A 17,362-nucleotide genomic window follows, 5' to 3' on the forward strand; every position below is an offset into this window, starting at 1 on the left:
TATCTCTCAGCCTAACCTACGTCATAGTGTTGTGAGGATAAATAACCATGTACACTGCTCTGAGCTCTTCGGAGGAAGAACAGGATATGAATGTAATAAATAAATAAACCTTCTGCTTGGTAGTGTGCTCTACTACTGAGTTATGTTCCTTCCTGCCCAAAGGCCTTTAGCAGGACAGTTCCCACCTCTCCTTTCCCTCTATTTCCCTGTGTTCCCCCACCAATTTACACCCTCAGTATGACATGTATTAATTATTCTCAGTCAAAGACTTTATTCATAAACCCACACAGCCTTCCTGACTTCTGCTTCTTTCTTTTTTCCTCCCTGGGTGGAAGATAGAGAAAAATCGGGATTTTAGTGTACCTAAATCAATATGTCCCCTCACTGCCCCCCCCCCAAAGATAGCAGCGAAGAGAGGAGTTCCTCTTCTGCAGACAATGAGATGAGTTATTCTCATATTTTTTGGGCAACCCTGTCTCACTTCCAAACTGATAGGCACTTGACCAGGAATTCATTATTTATATACCTGATGATTTTTTATTTTTTTAAAGCTGATAGAAATCTATAGCAGATACAACAATTAGGGCTAAATGGCAGGCACTGGTGGCGGCTATTATTACTTAATTATTATAACACTGGCAGTGTGATCACATTCTATAGTGTAAAATAAACAAAACATTATCTTGTCCAAAGGAGCTTACAGTGTAAATGTAGGCAGTAGTGGGGGAAGGAGAGAGAGAGAGAGGAAGAAAGGAGAGGATAAAACAACAGCAGGTGAAGGAGGTGAGAGGCAAGGGTAAAAAGGGATAAACGTGAGCAAATTTATCCAGGATAAATTTACCACAATGTACAAGGAGTACTACTCCATCCTATTACTAGTCCATCCCGTCTTTTCTTACAAACCCAAAAAGATGGCCTCATTCTGTCTGTCCTTCCTATTAGCATCATAATTTTGTATGCTGCAGAGTGTTCTCTATTCTGACTCTCATTTCCTTAAACGAAGCAAGCCTAATTTTAATAACCTTTTCTGAGTAGCTACAATCTCTGAATCATCCTATCAACTGCCCTCTGCTTGTATCCTCTTATATCATTTGTAGATTAAGATGCCTTCACATCATCTTGTTTAATAAAAGCAATACCAGAGTTGACTGGGTAAAAATGGGGAATATGTTAATCAATTCATTCCTGAATATTGAGCTTTAATATGTGATAGATTCAGGCAGTCTGCTTGTTTGTTTTGCTTCCTATCTGTTTGTGGTTTTGTGTGAGAGAATCCTGGAATTATAGAGGGTTAAAAAACATAAATTCATTCATTCAGGTGGTGATAGCATTTCACATACTCATTTGTCTCAATTGAAGAGTGATCTTACTGAGAAATGGTCCATAACATAAAAAGGAAGGAAGGAAGGAAGGAGAGAAAATATTCTCTTTTCACAAATGCATCAGTCAAAAGATTTAACACTGATTTTTTGTCAATATTCTGGAGGTTAAATAAAAAGTAAATGATACCTTTTAAAACTGGTGCACAGAAAGAGTGCATTGTTGTGAAACATTTCTAGAACCTCACTCAGTGAGGGAGTAGGCTCAGTGAGTTTGATCAGTAGACTGGACACTGGGGAACATTCAGATCTCCTCTACCCTGGACTAGTTTTTGCGACAGGATCGGTGGATTCCCACACTTTAATCCAGAGTGAGTGTGGGTTTTATACACACTTTGGGGCACGAGGAAGAGAGAGGGAGGAGGGAGCCACAGGCAGTAGCAGCAGGAAGAGAAGGATGGAAAAGAGAGAAAGAGGGCGGGGAGCACGACCTCAGCAGGAGCAGGGGAGGAGGAAGGAAGAGAGAGTGTGTGTGAGGAGCCCAGGGACTATGGCGAGGGCAGGAGAAGGGTGAAGAGGAGGAGGAGGAGGAGGAGAGAGAGGGAGAGAGAGAGCACATTTGAGGCAGCCATGGCAGCAGTGGCCAAGGGGCTAGAAGTGGGAGGACAAGGAGGAGGAGAGGGAGCAACCACACCCCTCCCTGCCCACAGAAGGTCGTTACCCCACTGACACCTTCAGTGGAAATCAGCTCTTAAGGGGCTACATGCTGAAATCTAATATGTGCAGGAGCTACTCACACAGTCAACACAACAAAAACCAGGTGTTTGTTTGTTTGTTCTATCTTTCCCATGGATTTGAGGGCTAATCCTGGTAGAAAAATATGGAATGGCATTTACGTCGTTTATATGGCCAGCAACATCCCCTGTGAAAATCATTTTCTAGATGGTACAATTTTGCATTTAGACATGCTCACAAACATTCAATCCACCACCTGCATTCCAAAGCATTTATTATTTAGTGCAGGGTTTCTTAACCCCCTTCTTTCCCCAGATGTTGTTGGACTACAACTCCCATCATCCGCAGCCACAAAAGCCATGTCTGGGGATGATGGAAGTTGTAGTCCCACGACATCTGGGGGCCCAAGGTTAAGAAACCCTGATTTAGTGCAGTATTATCTTGCCAGGGGAAGGATCATGTACATTTTTCTCCCCTCCCCTACAGCTTGGGTGAAAGGTTAAGTTGAGAAATAGTGACTAGTCCAAAGTGACCCTTTGAATTCCAGCACTGAGAGGGGATTCAAACCTGGGTCTTCCTTGTCCTCTGCCCAGCACTCTGAACACTGATGAAGTAATAGAACCAGTGTTGCCAAAAGGCCTGTTTGTAATCTTCATCCCATAGTCTCAAAAATTTTATTCAGAACTCTCATATGGTGGTGCAGGGGGGAGAATCTCCAACTCTAGCTTCCTCCCTTACTCCTCTTTTTCTCACAGCAGAAGACCCATAAGCCATTTCAAGACATGAAGGTGCTGGGGAGCACTTCTCATAGATTTCCCCTTCTTGTACTTAGTACAAAAGATCTCATACCTTGTACACAGGCCCTCAGATCTCATGCAGATATTTTAGCACATCTGGTGACATTGTACTGACCATCAGTTTCAGTATGATCTGAAACAGATCATTGGTAGGGGATATATGAGTAGGCAATGAGTAGATCATTGGGAGGAATGCTTTGACCTCTCCCATCTCAGTTGTTGAGTGCTCTGACTAGGCCTGCATGCTTCCTCCCTCCACCACTGAACAATGCTTCTTTTCATATGCAAGTTGCTTTTTAGATTTAGAAATGCAACTTCCTTTGAAGCTTCCCTTGGCTTTTCCTGTTAGAAGCAACCACAATCTAACTAGGCAGCAAATATATGCTTAGATATGAGTAAAAGTAAATCTATTGACATAGCAAATTTACATAAAAATCCACGGAGACCCAACGTGTACACAGTTACTGGAATTTATTCATTTATGATGCATCAGATAATTGGTCTCATATATTCAGCAGCTAATAGGGGCAAGAAATTGCCACCAAAGCCCCCGTTTGCAAAGCTATGTACATATGGAAAAGTAGTGCTGAACAGTGAAGTAAAATAGATTCCTATTAGAGCTTGTATTTCTGGGAAATGAATGGAGCTGTGGCCTGCTTCAACTTTTATTATTTGAAATAACACTTAATTCACATTGCGGCTATTAGGATGGTGTGTTGCTTAGGAGATTCAGCATCAGTGGCATCTGGTAGGTCTGTGTACACTGAAAACTGGATCTGTTAGGATCAAACCTGATCAGACAGGAACATTTTCAGGGGGGACTGACATGGTCCCCCCCCCCCAATTGGATAGGAAATCCAACAGTTTTCCAACATGCACGGGGTTGGAGATTTATAAGTTAAAAGGTTGAGGATTTAAAAAGTTAAAGAGCTGAGGCTTTTAAATCCCCAACTCTTTAACTTACAAATGTCAGACCCAACACGATACCATCCCTAGTCACTGGAGTAGCAGTTCACTAGGTGAAATTGCCAATGGTTGCTGTGTGACAATCAAGAAGGGAGGGGAATTCTCAGCCTTACCTTCAGATGTTGAGAAGAACTGCCAGAAGCAGGGAGTGCTGCAGCCAGAACCATGAAATTGCATTGTTTCTAACTGGGCAGTTAGCGTGAAACATATACATCTGTAGGGCTGTTCAAGCAGAAATCTTGCTTTTGCATGTTGCTAGATGATGCAAAAAACACCCCCCCCACACACACACTGCCTTTGTGCCTCTGTTGCTACCTCCTGAGGTATGAAGGTATGGATGGGAATTCCCCTTCCCCCTTGATCACTGGGCAGTGGCTGCGGGTCATTTCTCCTTGCAAGCTCCCTTGACAGCCGCTACTGTTCAGCATATTTTTGAATGATTCGCAAGCTCAATCGAGGTATTTATTACTGGTTTGCCTGTGATCAACAAAAGCGATCATGTGCTTGCTTGGACCTGCTATCATGGACCTGCTGTCATAATCATTCTCATCCTGTTTGGTTTCAAGTAGCTGACTGTGTAATGTTGGTATGAATAATTCCTCCCAAAGTGTGGGGGAATGACCATAGCACCAATAAACTGAAAGCAAATAGAAGGGAAACCCCAAGGTGTTTTGAAACTAATTACAAACTTATCCATTCATTTGAGAATGCCTCTGTTTAAGAATCTTGCCTTATGCATTTCAAGTTAAAAGCTCCTCCTTACATGCAAACCCCGCAAACAAATTGTTGTATTAATATCCTTTAGGGTTGTGCATGAATCGTGATTCAGATGCCGAATCGCAGCACATCCCTTTCACATGGAGGAATTACACATCCCCCTTAACATGGAGGAAAGCAGGTCCATACTTGCTCCTCTGCCACTCACTGCCATTTCCATAATGCCTCCCCCCCCGCTCTCATTGCATGCCAGCAGCGCTCTCCCCCAGCTGCCCCTGTGTGATGCCAGCATGCACATCTCATTGCAATGAGATACGGCAAAGAGAATTCAAGACCAAGCTTATCAGCAAGTTTAAACAGGTTCATGGTTCGATTTTAGATGAGGGTGGATTGCAACAAAAAAAAAAACAAAAAAAAAGCAGTGGCCGACATCCTAACAAAGTGTGTGTGTGAGGAGGCTCTGTGGAGATGTGACAGTGGCCCACACACAACTACTTCAATCTTTCACGCAGGTTGTTGAGCACATGAGCAAAACGTCCCAGCTCTGCCAGAACTCTGGACGTGCTCTGAAAATGGAGGGGGGGGGGATGTTGCTGAGAGTATGGCATGCATGCCTAGGACACAGGCCCCTCATAGCTGCTCAGGGCGCAGCTCCCATGGTACAGAGATAGAGATGCACTTCTGGAACAATCACATATGGGTCTGAAATACTGGGTAGGTGGGGATTCCCCCCACCCTTGTCCTCTCGACCTTACCTTGTCCAACATGGCTTATACTATCTGTTAGAGGGGTTGTTGTACATAAGAAGCTGCCATATACCGAGTCAGATCATTGGTCCATCCAGCTCAGTATTCTCTACATAGACTGTCGGTGGCTTCTCCGAGGTTAGAGGCAGGAGACTCTCTCAGCCCTATATGGAGATGCCATGGAGGGAACCTAGAACCTTCTGCATGCAAGCATGCAGGTGCTCTTCTCAGAGTAGCCCCATCTGCTGAGGCAGGGTTTCTTAACCTTGGGCCCCCAGATGTTGTTGGACTACAACTCCCGGAATTCCCAGACATGACCTTTGTGGCTGGGGATTCTGGGAGTTGTAGTCCAACAACATCTGGGGGCCCAAGTTTAAGAAACCCTGCCCTAAGGGGAATGTCTGACAGTGCCCACATTTAGTCTCCCATTCAAATACAATGCAAGGCAGAACCTGCTTAGACCTGGAGGGCAGGCTGCCTTCCTGTCTTAAGGAGGCTATTGATCTGAAGAAGTCTGCATTAGATTCCTCAGAGTTAAGCAATGACAGGCCTTTCCCCAGCCTTCCATGGCTGGGCAAGATGATTGGGGAAGGTGGTGGCTTCCCAGCTCCAGACAGTCTTGGAGGAAACTGATTACCTAAACTCATTTCAAACAGGTTTTTGGGTGGGCTATGGGGCGGAGACTGCCTTAGCCAGCCTGAAAGATGACATCCTTTTGTATCTATCAGTGATCTTAGAGATCCTTTTGGGTCGCTCAGTGATCTTAGTATTATTTTGATACTAAGGACCATAGTATCTTTCTGGATCGTCTTAGCTGGTTGCTTTGCAGTGGTTCAGCTTCTACCTCTCAGGGAGATTCCAGATGGTGTCACTTGGAGATTGTAGTTGTTCAAAAAGTGAACTTTTATAATGCACCCCCCCAGGGCTCCATATTGTCTCCAATGCTCTTTAACATCCAAATGAAACTGTTGGGGGAGATTATCAGGAGATGTAGTGCAGGGTATTATCAGTATGCTGATGACACACAAATCTATTTCTCCATGTCAACATCATTAGAGAAAGCAAAGCCTCCCTAAATGCCTTCCTGGAGGCAGTGATGGGCTGGATGAAGGATAACAAACTAAGACTAAATCCAAATAAGACGGAGGTACTTATTGTGTGGGGTTGAAATTGGGATACAGTTTTGATCTGCTGGTTGTAGATGGGGTTACATTTCCCCAAAAGGAACAGGAACACAGTCTGGGAGTGCTTCTGTATCCAAACCTCTCCCTGGTGTCTTGTGTTGAGGCAGTGGCCAGAGGTGCTTTCTGTCAGCTTCGGCTGTTACACCAGCTGCGTTTGTTTCTTGAGATAAACAACCTTAGAACAATAGTACATACATTGGTAACTTCCAGACTTGACTACTGCAATGTGCTGTATGTGGGGCTGCCTTTGTATGTAGTCTGGAAACTGCAGTTGGTTCAGAATATGGCAGCCAGGTTGGTCTCTGGGTCATCTCAGAGATACCATATTACTCCTCTACTGAAAGAGCTACACTGGATGCCAATAAGGTTCTGGAAAAAATACAATGTGTGGTGATAACAATTTTGTTCCTTTTCTCAGATCAGCTTGCCTGCTCTTTTCGTACTGACTTAACACACACATACTTGCTCAGCCAATTGACATGATCATAAATTGGGTAGGACAAGTGCCCTACCAGCTTCGGGAGCTGTCCATACACCAAATTGTTAGTCATGTGTTAGCAAAAACCTAGGTAGCAGGAGGGGAGACTGATCATCTGTGAACCAGGAGCTGGGAAGGATAACTTTCTGTCCACACTCGATAAAAACTGGGTGCCAGTAGAACAGCAGGACCCTTGTTGTTGTAAACCTGCCACACTCAATAAGCTATCCGTAATTTACGATGCAGTAGCAGGTGAAGAGATGTCTCTGGTTCTACACTTCCTAGAACAGGCAAGAGGCTCCATCTAGTGTCAGATCCCACAGGCTTAGAGTCCGATGTTCCAAGGCGTGTGCCACCGCTGTCACACAAAGAGGTATCGAGGCTGTTGATGAGTTGTCTCCAGCAGCCCATCCAGAGTGACGCTGCAGAATTTGTAGCAGATTGCCAGCTGGAATCAATCAGTGCTCCGCCCAGTCGGCTGCCCTTCACCAGTCATGTGCACGCTGCAAGCGGCTGCTGCAGCTCAACTCCCTGACCTGGTCAAGCTGCTTCTCGTGCCTGCGTGCCCTGGGAGATAACACCAGCAGCGAGTGTTCCTCCTGGGATTCATCACTCTGATCTGCTGGCTCCTCTGGCAACAAGCCATCCTGGTGCGGGGGTGGTGGTCAGGATGAGGGAGAACTGCACTGCAGCCCCTCTTTTCAGGTGGTCTCTGTGTGTGTTTTGCAAGACCTATTATGGCATTGCTAACTCTGAATAGTAAGGGACATTGGCAATGGCAACCATTCAAGAAATACCCTCTGGGCCTCTTCACTGATCAACCAGTGATTAACTCACAAAAGAATTGCCAGCAACAATTAATTATGGCTAGCCATTTCTTTTGTTAGAAGAGTACTGCTGATACTTTACTTAACAAAAGGAATGGATAGCCACGATTAATGGCTGTAAACTCAGAAAAATATGTGCTTGGGATACTTCCATAGGAGAGTTACATCTGGTGTACTGCATCACAACTGTGAGCCACCTTGTGTTTTGAACAACTCAGTAGCATTGATGGCTCTTCTTCTTCTTCTTCTTCTTCTTCCTCTTCCTCCTCCGTATATACCCAGCAAGCTTCTTTTCCTTTATCACCATGCCTGTACTGCTTATCAGCAATGTATTTATGAACAGCAGAAACTTGCAGATGCTTTTGTTCAGATTGAGTGTACCAGCTGCTTTCCTTCCTCCCCCCACCTGTTTTCTAAGAGAAAGCAAATTTTGCTTTATGCCAAGATAGAGTCTCCTCTGCACACAATAGTGTGTAGGCTGACAATAACTAGAGTAGAATGAAGCTCTCTTGAGGAGAAAAGATTCTCCGTGCGTTCGCTCTTCACCTCCTACATTCCACTCCACCTTTTAAATTGGGATGCAATTATCAGCCAGATATTAGTGTTATTTGGAAACCAAGCCTCAAAATGACTTCACATTCAGACTGCCTTTCTGAAGCTTTCTACAGGTTACACTGCAGTGTGTATTATCTTGCAATCCTATTACAGCTATTGTGTGAAGATTACTAAGTTGCTCTCACTGCAGAAATTCACATTGCTGCATAAAGAGGTTTCAATGAATAAAAATTATGCAAGTGGTCACTGCACAGTCAAATTCATTTGAAATAATTCATCTTTAAAAAAACTTAACTGGAAAATGGTGGTAGAAACAGAAGTGACAATTCATATTACAAGTGTCATGTATTTTTCTCAGTGTGTTCCTCTAGATAACTTAGGTTGAAGTCAGACTATGAAGTCATTCACACAATCAAAAACTGTGTTTTACCCAGGTTTGCGAGCTGTATGTACCTCCAATTTTCAGTTGTGTGGAAGCAAGGTAGGAAGGAACCTTGGTTTTCCTCCTACCTTGTTTCCACACAACCAAAAATTGGGAGCAAACACAGCTCCCAAACCCAAACCTGGGTAGAGCACAGTTTTTGATTGTGTGAGTATCCTCACTGCAATTTTGAAAGAGTTTAAGGAAGTTGGGGGGAAAGGGGTACACTGATTTCACATTCCCCTTTTGCAAAGAAGATGTATACACCTTGCAAGATGCAACCACTTTTGTTCAACTCTCTTAAACACCACTGCCTGTCTATAGCCTTGCTATGGAAAGCCATTGCCATAGAGAAGACTCAGAACTATAGATGTCTAAGTCTATGTCTACCAGGCGCGTAACAACGATCGGGCAAGGGGAGACAGTTGTCTGGGGGCCCCACTGCCTGGAGGGGCCCCCCAGAGGCACCTCACGTGACTCCCCATTGCCCCCTGCCCAGCCCCAAGGCTCCTCAGCCACTTGCCCTGTTCGCCGTCTCTCCAGCTTGTTCTCCTGGCCGGCAATTGAGGCAGCAGGCAAGCTGCAAAGAGCTCCTTTTCTCCCGCCTCTCAGCTGATCGGCGGGTGGGCGGGGCTTCCACGGAGGTCTGGTGTAGGCCTCTGTGAAGCCTGAACTCCAGTAGGGCCCAAGCAAGCCAGGAAGGAAGGAGGAGGCAGTCAGAGTGGCCACCACTGTTCTCTGCAGCAGAAGACCCCATGCTGCCAGGTAGTTTGAACTCCTTTTTGTGGTTACCTTCCCCGCCCACCCCACCCAGATATATAGGGATCTGCTTGCCATAGGACTTTGATATGGGGGGGGGGAGGGGCTGAGAAGTCTCTGAATATTTATTTTTAAACAGCTTGGAAAATTTGCTGGCTTAAAAAAAACTATCTAAAAAGTCCTATAAGTGGCTTGTTTCATGGCAGAAAATTACAAAAACTTCTGGAAGAAACAGTATTATATTTATTTTATTCATTCATTTATAAATGCACTTATGTTCAAGTTGTTTTGCAACCCAGAAGGTCTGAGTGAGAACTGTGAAGCATGTCTTCTGCTTTTATTTTATTTTATTTTTCTTGTGTGTGAACTGCTCCCCAATAACTTGCAGGGACTTCAGGGTAAATCTGGCCAACATGTGAATGCAGCACCTCCATTCCAGAGGAGATGTGTCTTAAAGGGCTTTAAAAGCCTCCTGTGAAAAACCTCCTGGAATCAAACTTGACTGAATTTGTTCAGAATTCTGAGAAAACAAACATAGGCTCACCCTGCATGGTTGAAAGTCGCCTTGGCTAATCTGCAGCGAGGGGCCCATTTTAATCATTCATCTTTCTAGTGTGTTCTAGGCATTAAAAGTAAAACAAATGTATAGTACTCAATGTATATCACTATATATTGTGACGTGTGCGTGTGTGTATTCAGTGAAATGTATTTCCAGGCAGCATACTTATTTTGGAATATCAGACTTAAATCCTTGGGGGCCTGGGGTGTGCGGAGGCCCTGGACTTTGAGTGGGGGGGGGGCCCATTTTAAAATCTTGTCTCTGGGCCCACTCCAACCTTGCTACGCCCCTGATGTCTACAGAACATAGAGCTGAAAAAACTCTTGTTCTGATCACATCCCAGTCATGGATGGGCCCAGTGTTCCCTCTAACAGGGATTCCCAGGTGTTGTTGACTACAACTTCCATAATCCCCAAGAAAAAGCCATTGCAGCTGGGGATTCTGGTAGTTGTAGTCAACAACATCTGGGAAACCATGTTAGAGGGAACACTGGGTGGGCCCTTGAGAAACTATGGAATTTCCTGGTTGGTCAGACATGTTGGAGAAAGGCAGAACTGATTGATTTGGCTATGAACCCAAAGGCCAAACTACATGCCCCATTAAGCATGTTATTAGAGCTGGTGTGTTTAATTTTCTATACTAAATAGCTGCTGGGGGAGGCAATCAACATAGGAATGTGGAGTGAGTGGGGGCAGGCATTTAACTCTTTGCCAAGGCTGGATTGGGCTTCTGCCTTGGTTATTTGTCCGGGGAGGAAAACTCCTCTTGGCACCAATGCTAGTTTTCCTCTGGAAACAAATAGCAGGTATAGAGGGGTGATTGATCTGAACCAGAACTGTGCTGGGGGCAAAGTCCTCTCTTCCTCAACAATGCAGTTGTGATCTAGATAGGTACCCTGTGGCTCCTAGCATGTCAGCTCTAACGATGTGATTAATCTAACATGCATTTTTGTCCTAAAACAACTACACCATCTTGGTCCATCACACAGATTATATTTTTGGACATGTTTTCAATGAACCTGCCACATGGTCACTGCCTGCACTAGGAAGTGCCCATGGCAGTCAGATTTACAACTTGTTATAAATAAGTTGTATTTTTTAAAAAAAATTACAAATGTGTTTTTTCATGACTTTTCAGCATCGTTGTGCCAAGTTATTTTGCATTCTTGTGATAGTTTAACTCTCCCCCACAGACAGAAACATAATTAGGGTGGGGCAGGCAGGGCACGTGCCCTAGGTGCCAGTTGCAGGAGGGTGCCAAGTGCCTGCCATGCCCCGCCCACAACCACCACAGTTGTGTGTGTGTTTTTGCAGAGGTTGTTTTTTTTGGAAAATCCCCCCACCTGCTGCCACCCCCACTCACGCAGCCTTGACTTGAGTGCACGACAGAGATCTGAACAGAGATCCAGGCAGAGAGCCTACCCCCCAGCCACCCCCGCACTGATTTTCCAATTATTCTCAGGGAGCGTTTGCTGCCTGAAAGCGTCTATTCCCCTTTCTCTCACTCCAGAGAGAAAGAGAAAGGGAAAATAGATGCTTTCAGGCAACAAGCCTGCCCTGAAATAAGACTGAAGAGCTCGCTCCCGCTCTTTAGAGCTCCAGGCCACGCCCCCTTTACATGTGATATCATCATGTGATGTATCACATGCATGTGATGTATCACTCGAGCTCTTCAGTCTTATTTCAGGGCAGGCTTGCTGTGTGAACTGTAAAAGCATCTCTCCACTCAAAGGTGTGTTCCTTATAAAGTAAACAAAATTATGTAGGCAAGTCCTCTCCCCATCTATCTCAAATCCAATCTTCCTTTCTTTGAGTGTAGGGGTGTGTCTGAACCAGTCTGGAGGCCATTCTAAAGGCCTCCGAACTTCCAGACCGGTTCGGACTTGGCTGGTCCGGGTCCGGGTGGGGGGTCCCCCTTTAAGGGTGGGGAGGGCTTGCTTACCCCTCCCACCTCTTTGCCCCCGCCAGAGGCTGTATAGTATCTAATAAATGGGGCGCTGGAAACCAGCCGCCCCCGCCGCCCGCCCCCACAAGCGGATTAGGGGCAAAAGCTGGTAAGGTACTGCCGCCGTCCCACCCCCCCTCCCCCCGCCCCCCCGAGTGCTCACCGCATTGTTTCTTAGAAAAGAGAGGAGCCCGCCGAACAGAGCTCCTCTCTTGGCAAAGTCTGTGAAGCAACTGAGGCCTGGGGCACGCGCACGCGCGCTACGACGTCTAAACTTCTGCCGGAGGCCCAGTCTACCTGGCCTCATCCCGCCGGGTAGACCGGGCCTCCGATCGCCGGCCCAGGCCTCAGTTGCTTCACAGACTTTGCCAAGAGAGGAGCTCTGTTCGGCGGGCTCCTCTCTTTTCTAAGAAACAATGCGGTGAGCACTCAGGGGGGCGGGGGAGGGGGCGGGACGGCGGCAGGGACGGCGGCAGTACCTTACCAGCTTTTGCCCCTAATCCGCTCGCGGGGGGGCGGCGGGGGCGGCTGGTTTCCAGCACCCCATTTATTAGATACTATACGGCCTCTGGCGGGGGCAAAGAGGCAGGAGGGGTAAGCAAGCCCTCCCCACCCTAAACGAAAGGTCCCCCTTCGGTGCTGGTCCGGACTGCTCCGGAGCATGCACATCCCTATTTGAGTGGGCTTTTCTCTGTGCTCTGTTGTTGGAGCAGGTTAGAGGGGAGGGGTGGGGAAAAGAGTAGGTACTTTGCTGTGCTGGCTTGCCCTTCCAGCAGCTCATGGGTAATAGCTTTGCTATCTGCTTTCGTGGAATAGGGATTTGCAAAAATAAATTGCTTCTAATTATTTTGTAGAAGGCATCACTCTCATGCAAGTAGTGGTCATGGTTCATCTTTACTGATGTATTATAAAACTGTATTTAGTTGTTTGCACTGGGTTTTATGCTGTGTGTGTCCAGACAGTCAACAGTTGATGGTGAAATGTTAGAGGACTTTTTTCTTTTTCATTCCACATATTAGCTGTAGAAGTAGTCTCAGGGCTAAGATGTGCCTTATACAGCAGACACATGTAATACTCTCTTGGAGGTGTGTGTGATTCAAATTCCACAGGGCCACTGGAAGTTCTGAGTTTCAGCGGATAAATGGGTGGAGTGTTTTTATCTCTGGCTGCTTTTTTCTCACATGGCTGGAAAAGGAGCCTTGAGAGGGCAAAATTAAGGAGGAAATAAATGGGGGAAAATATCATGATCCTTTGCTTTTTGTCCCTTTGCTCAGACGTATAGTTTTTTAGTAGCTGATTTTAATTAAAAAAGAAAAACAGTTGAGGGGACTGGTACCTGCATCTATTGCATAATGTTGATTTGGCTCACTGTTTCACTGCAGTGCTGTTAGTGCAACTAACCGTTCTCAGCATGCAACTTTTGACACTTATAGATGCTCTGCAATGCTTTCTTTTTTCCTTTTGGATTGTAGCGCTGTGTTCTGCTTTCTCCAAGGGGTGTTGAGTGAGTAGTTTATCACTTCACCAGATCTATGAGGCAATTAGAAAGGGCTAAGGCTTCTTCTACAAGGTAAAATCATGAGGGGGGCATATGGACTACGGATGGCTTTCTGGGGTTCTGCACCTTGTCTGCAACTTCCTTTATGTGCTTTATTAAGGCAGCCCCAATTCCATCAAGGAGGGGAGGCTTATTCAGTAACTGGCAACAGCCTGTGGTGGTGCATGTTTATATTAAAAAAAAGCAAAACAAAATATGGTTAAGTTGAGAAGAATAAATATATTTAAATATAAAGGTTATAAAAAGGAAATGCTGGAAGCTAACGTTAGCATTTTTAGTTTGTTAAAATTGATTTTGTGATTTAAGTCTTGTCTTTTATAAGAGTTGACTATTAAAATGTGCAGTAAATCATGTGTAATTGAAAAGGGTTTGTAATTGTGAATGTAAGTGAAAAAGGTTGTCTTACATCTGAAAGTTGAGGACACTTTCTACAATTTACAATAAGTTTTTCATTTACTGCCAGGCATGCACACAAATGTATAAATAGACTTGTATTAATGTGCATAAACAATGCAGTCACCAAAAGAATCCTTAAAAAGCTTAATATGCAGAGACCGCTTCTATGAGGCAGATGAATACAAGTGTAAATGATGGATTTCTTTGTGACTTTTCCTGAGAGCCAGCATTGTGTAGTGGTTAGAGTGTTGGACTAGGACTGAGAAGACCTGAGTTTGAATCCTCATTCAACCATGAATCTCACTGGGTGACTTTGGGCCAGTCATGAATCTCTCAGCCTAACCTACTTCACAGGGCTGTTGTGAGGATAAAAAACAAACAAACCATGTACACCACTCTGAGCATCTTGGAAAAAGAGCGGGATATAAGTATAAATATAAATTTTAAAAATGGGCACATGGATAAACAAAATCTCTCTTCCTCTGCTGTTTGCTCTGATTTATTGGAAGGGGAAAGGAGGGGACAGTTTGATTAACATTCCAGAATTGTTCATAAGTGTAACTCTTATGAATTAATTTATTAGTTTTTCTTCTCTTCCTTGCCCTAACCTTGAGATTCCCCAGCAATAGCCCTGCCTGCTCATTTTGTGTATCTTACTCTTAAGATGGAGTGGGTTTTTTGTTTGTTTTATTGCATGTTGTAGCTGTATGTGCATGTAAGCTGACTTGTGTTTTGGAGGAGGCACTGAGGCTGTGAGGCTGCTGAATGCTGTTGTGCACGCACTGCCTTGATAGTGGTTAGAGTGCTGGACTAGGACCAGAGAGACCTGAGTTCAAATCCCCATTCAGCCATGAGACTTGCTGGGTGACTCTGGGCCAGTCACTTCTCTCTCAGCCTAACCTACTCCAAAGAGTTGCTGTGAGGAGAAACTTAAGTATGTATACTGCTCTGGTCTCCTTGGAGGAAGAGCGGGATAGAAAAAATGTGCATGTTGCTGCTTGCTGGCAGATAGCAGCTGGGGGGCGGGCGGGCAGGGGGTTGCTAATACACACTGCTGGATTTGGAATGCAATAAACATGCTGATCAGGGAGTGTAAGGACTACATCCAGTCTCCAGTACCTCTCTGAATAGCTGATAGGTGTGATTCCTGTTTTCTGAGGAAGGCTGTATCTGTGCTGCCTCAGCAATTTGCATCAGTGAAAGCAAGTAAGGTGCAGTTATAATTTTCAGTTAGTGCCATAATTTGTTAATTAAAAGATTAACAAGCTTGTCTTTTCTTTTTGAGCGGATATTATGGTGAAGTTATCTGAAAGATGGGTGTCAGATATTTGGGGGGTGGAGCACAATTTCAGTGCTTGCCCTAGGTGCTATTTTCCCTAGATACGCCTCTGCCCCCAGATGTACCAATTCATCCCCTGCAATCCCACTAAATCCTGTGACATCAGGGATGACATGATTACACAAGTGCGTTGTGTGCACATGACAAAGTGTTCAGACTTGAAGATTGCAAATATACAGGCACAAGACTTAGCTTGCCTATGCAATCTTAAGTCTACAACCCAACTGAGTAGGCTTGCAAAAACATTCCTTTGTTTGAATTAAAACAATCGATTAAGACATACTGAAGTGTGAAACTGGATGAAATGAGCAATGAACAACCCAACATCCCTTAGAAATTTACTGCTTTGTGCCTAGGAAATGGAAAAGAAGTCCTTTTATAGCTTTCTCACACAAATCTTTTTCCCCCCTTTTGGCAGTGTTTTCCTTTGACTTAACAGGATCTTCGTCCACTAGCAACCATGGAGATGGCCAGGGTCAGATAGCATATTCTCTGCCCTTGACTTCAGTTGTTTACTTTCCGTTCCCCAGCTATAAAATGAGAATCGCAATGTGGCCACATGTGGCTATGATCTATCATTTTATCCATTTTTCAGGCCTTTGACCACCATTTGACACTCTGTGGATTTGTAACTTCAGTCTCATCTAGCCTTCTGCATTAATACCATTGGTTATCAAAGAAGCTACCTTGCCAATTGCATTGGCTCTGAAGGAGCAGCTATTAAGTTATAGCTATTGAAGTTTCTTATCCTCTTTGCATTTCAGTGACTCCCGGGACATGTACTTATGCACTACCAGCATTTCATGCCAATCATTTTTGAACACAGTATACAGTTCTGCACAGTTGGGTTTCCCATAAGCACTGGGGTTGACTCTATGAATTTTATTGTAAGACTGGAGTGCAATTGTACTAGCATTTAATTCCTAGTTGGTTTGTTTAAGGTCTTATACAAGATGCCACAAGCAAAGGGTGCAATACAGAGAAAGGCAGTTGTGTCCTGTAGCCCAATCCTCACCTTTATATGGAAGAAAGTCCCATTGATTCCAGTGGTAAACATACTGTGCAATGTTATGTGTGTCTTGTAACACTGCGTTCATGCAGTCGTGCAAGCGTGCTCTTGCAAAGCACAGAAATTTGCATACAGAGTTGTGCAATGAAATGGCCATTGGAAATAATGGCTTACATACTGTGCAGTGCCCCACCAATTCAAGAGCAGGGTGCCTGCACTGGTTCTATCCATTCTTAAGTGGCATTCACTCTGTGTCCTAGCTTGAAGAACCTCTGTGGTGTCTAAGAATAGTTTCAGTGCTGAAATAGATTAGAAATAGTGGGAGACTCTTGGGTGCCATGGAGGCTCTCCAAGCTTAGAAACAGCATGGATGCCACTTATGAACAGACAGAATCAGGGCAGACTCCCTGCTCTGGGAACAGCATGGTGCTGCATGGGATGTTAACCACTGGCCATACCATTGCACAACTGCATTAGTCAGACTATTTACTCTTTATTCATTTGCGGGGTTTATCGTACATTTCTGTCTGTTGCATATTTCTGCTCGTATATTTTTTGTTGGTTGCTCGTCATAGACGTTAACAAAGAACTAATTGACAACTGCATTAGAGTATATACCTGCATGAACACAATGTTACAACACACACGTGATGTTGTACAGTATGTCAGCTGATGGAATTTATTTCCAAGGTATTATGCTTAGGATTGCTGTTAAAATCCCATTAAAGGGAATGGAATGGGACATGCATTCCAATCCTATGGACAAATATGAACATATGAAACTGCCTTATACTGAGTTAGACCCTTCTGGCCCAGTATCATTATTATTATTTCTTGTTTACACAGTCAGACAGGTGTTATTGACTGGTTTGTTTTATCCAGACATCGAGTCCTTCCCAAGGACCTGGGATGGCTGAATTTATTGTCAATTGTTATAGATATCGTCGCAGAATATAGGCTGTTCCCAGTAAAGTTGCTTTTTGTAATTGGCCGATTATTATGTCTTGTTTACACAGTCAGGCAGGTGTTATTGACTGGTTTGTTTTATCCAGA

General features: G+C 44.6%; 1 long non-coding RNA gene across 1 annotated transcript in view; it reads left to right on the plus strand.

Annotated features, from left to right (window-relative positions):
• The first annotated feature begins 9,434 nt into the window (after nt 1–9,434).
• The window catches only part of LOC128324143 (uncharacterized), an 82,926-nt gene continuing 74,998 nt past the window's right edge, over nt 9,435–17,362 (plus strand). Inside the window, exon 1 of the long non-coding RNA XR_008306665.1 lies at nt 9,435–9,510. This is a non-coding gene — a long non-coding RNA (uncharacterized LOC128324143). The remainder of the gene's footprint in view (nt 9,511–17,362) is intronic.

This window comes from Hemicordylus capensis, chromosome 4 (assembly GCF_027244095.1).
Source record: "Hemicordylus capensis ecotype Gifberg chromosome 4, rHemCap1.1.pri, whole genome shotgun sequence".
Lineage (NCBI taxonomy): Eukaryota > Metazoa > Chordata > Lepidosauria > Squamata > Cordylidae > Hemicordylus > Hemicordylus capensis.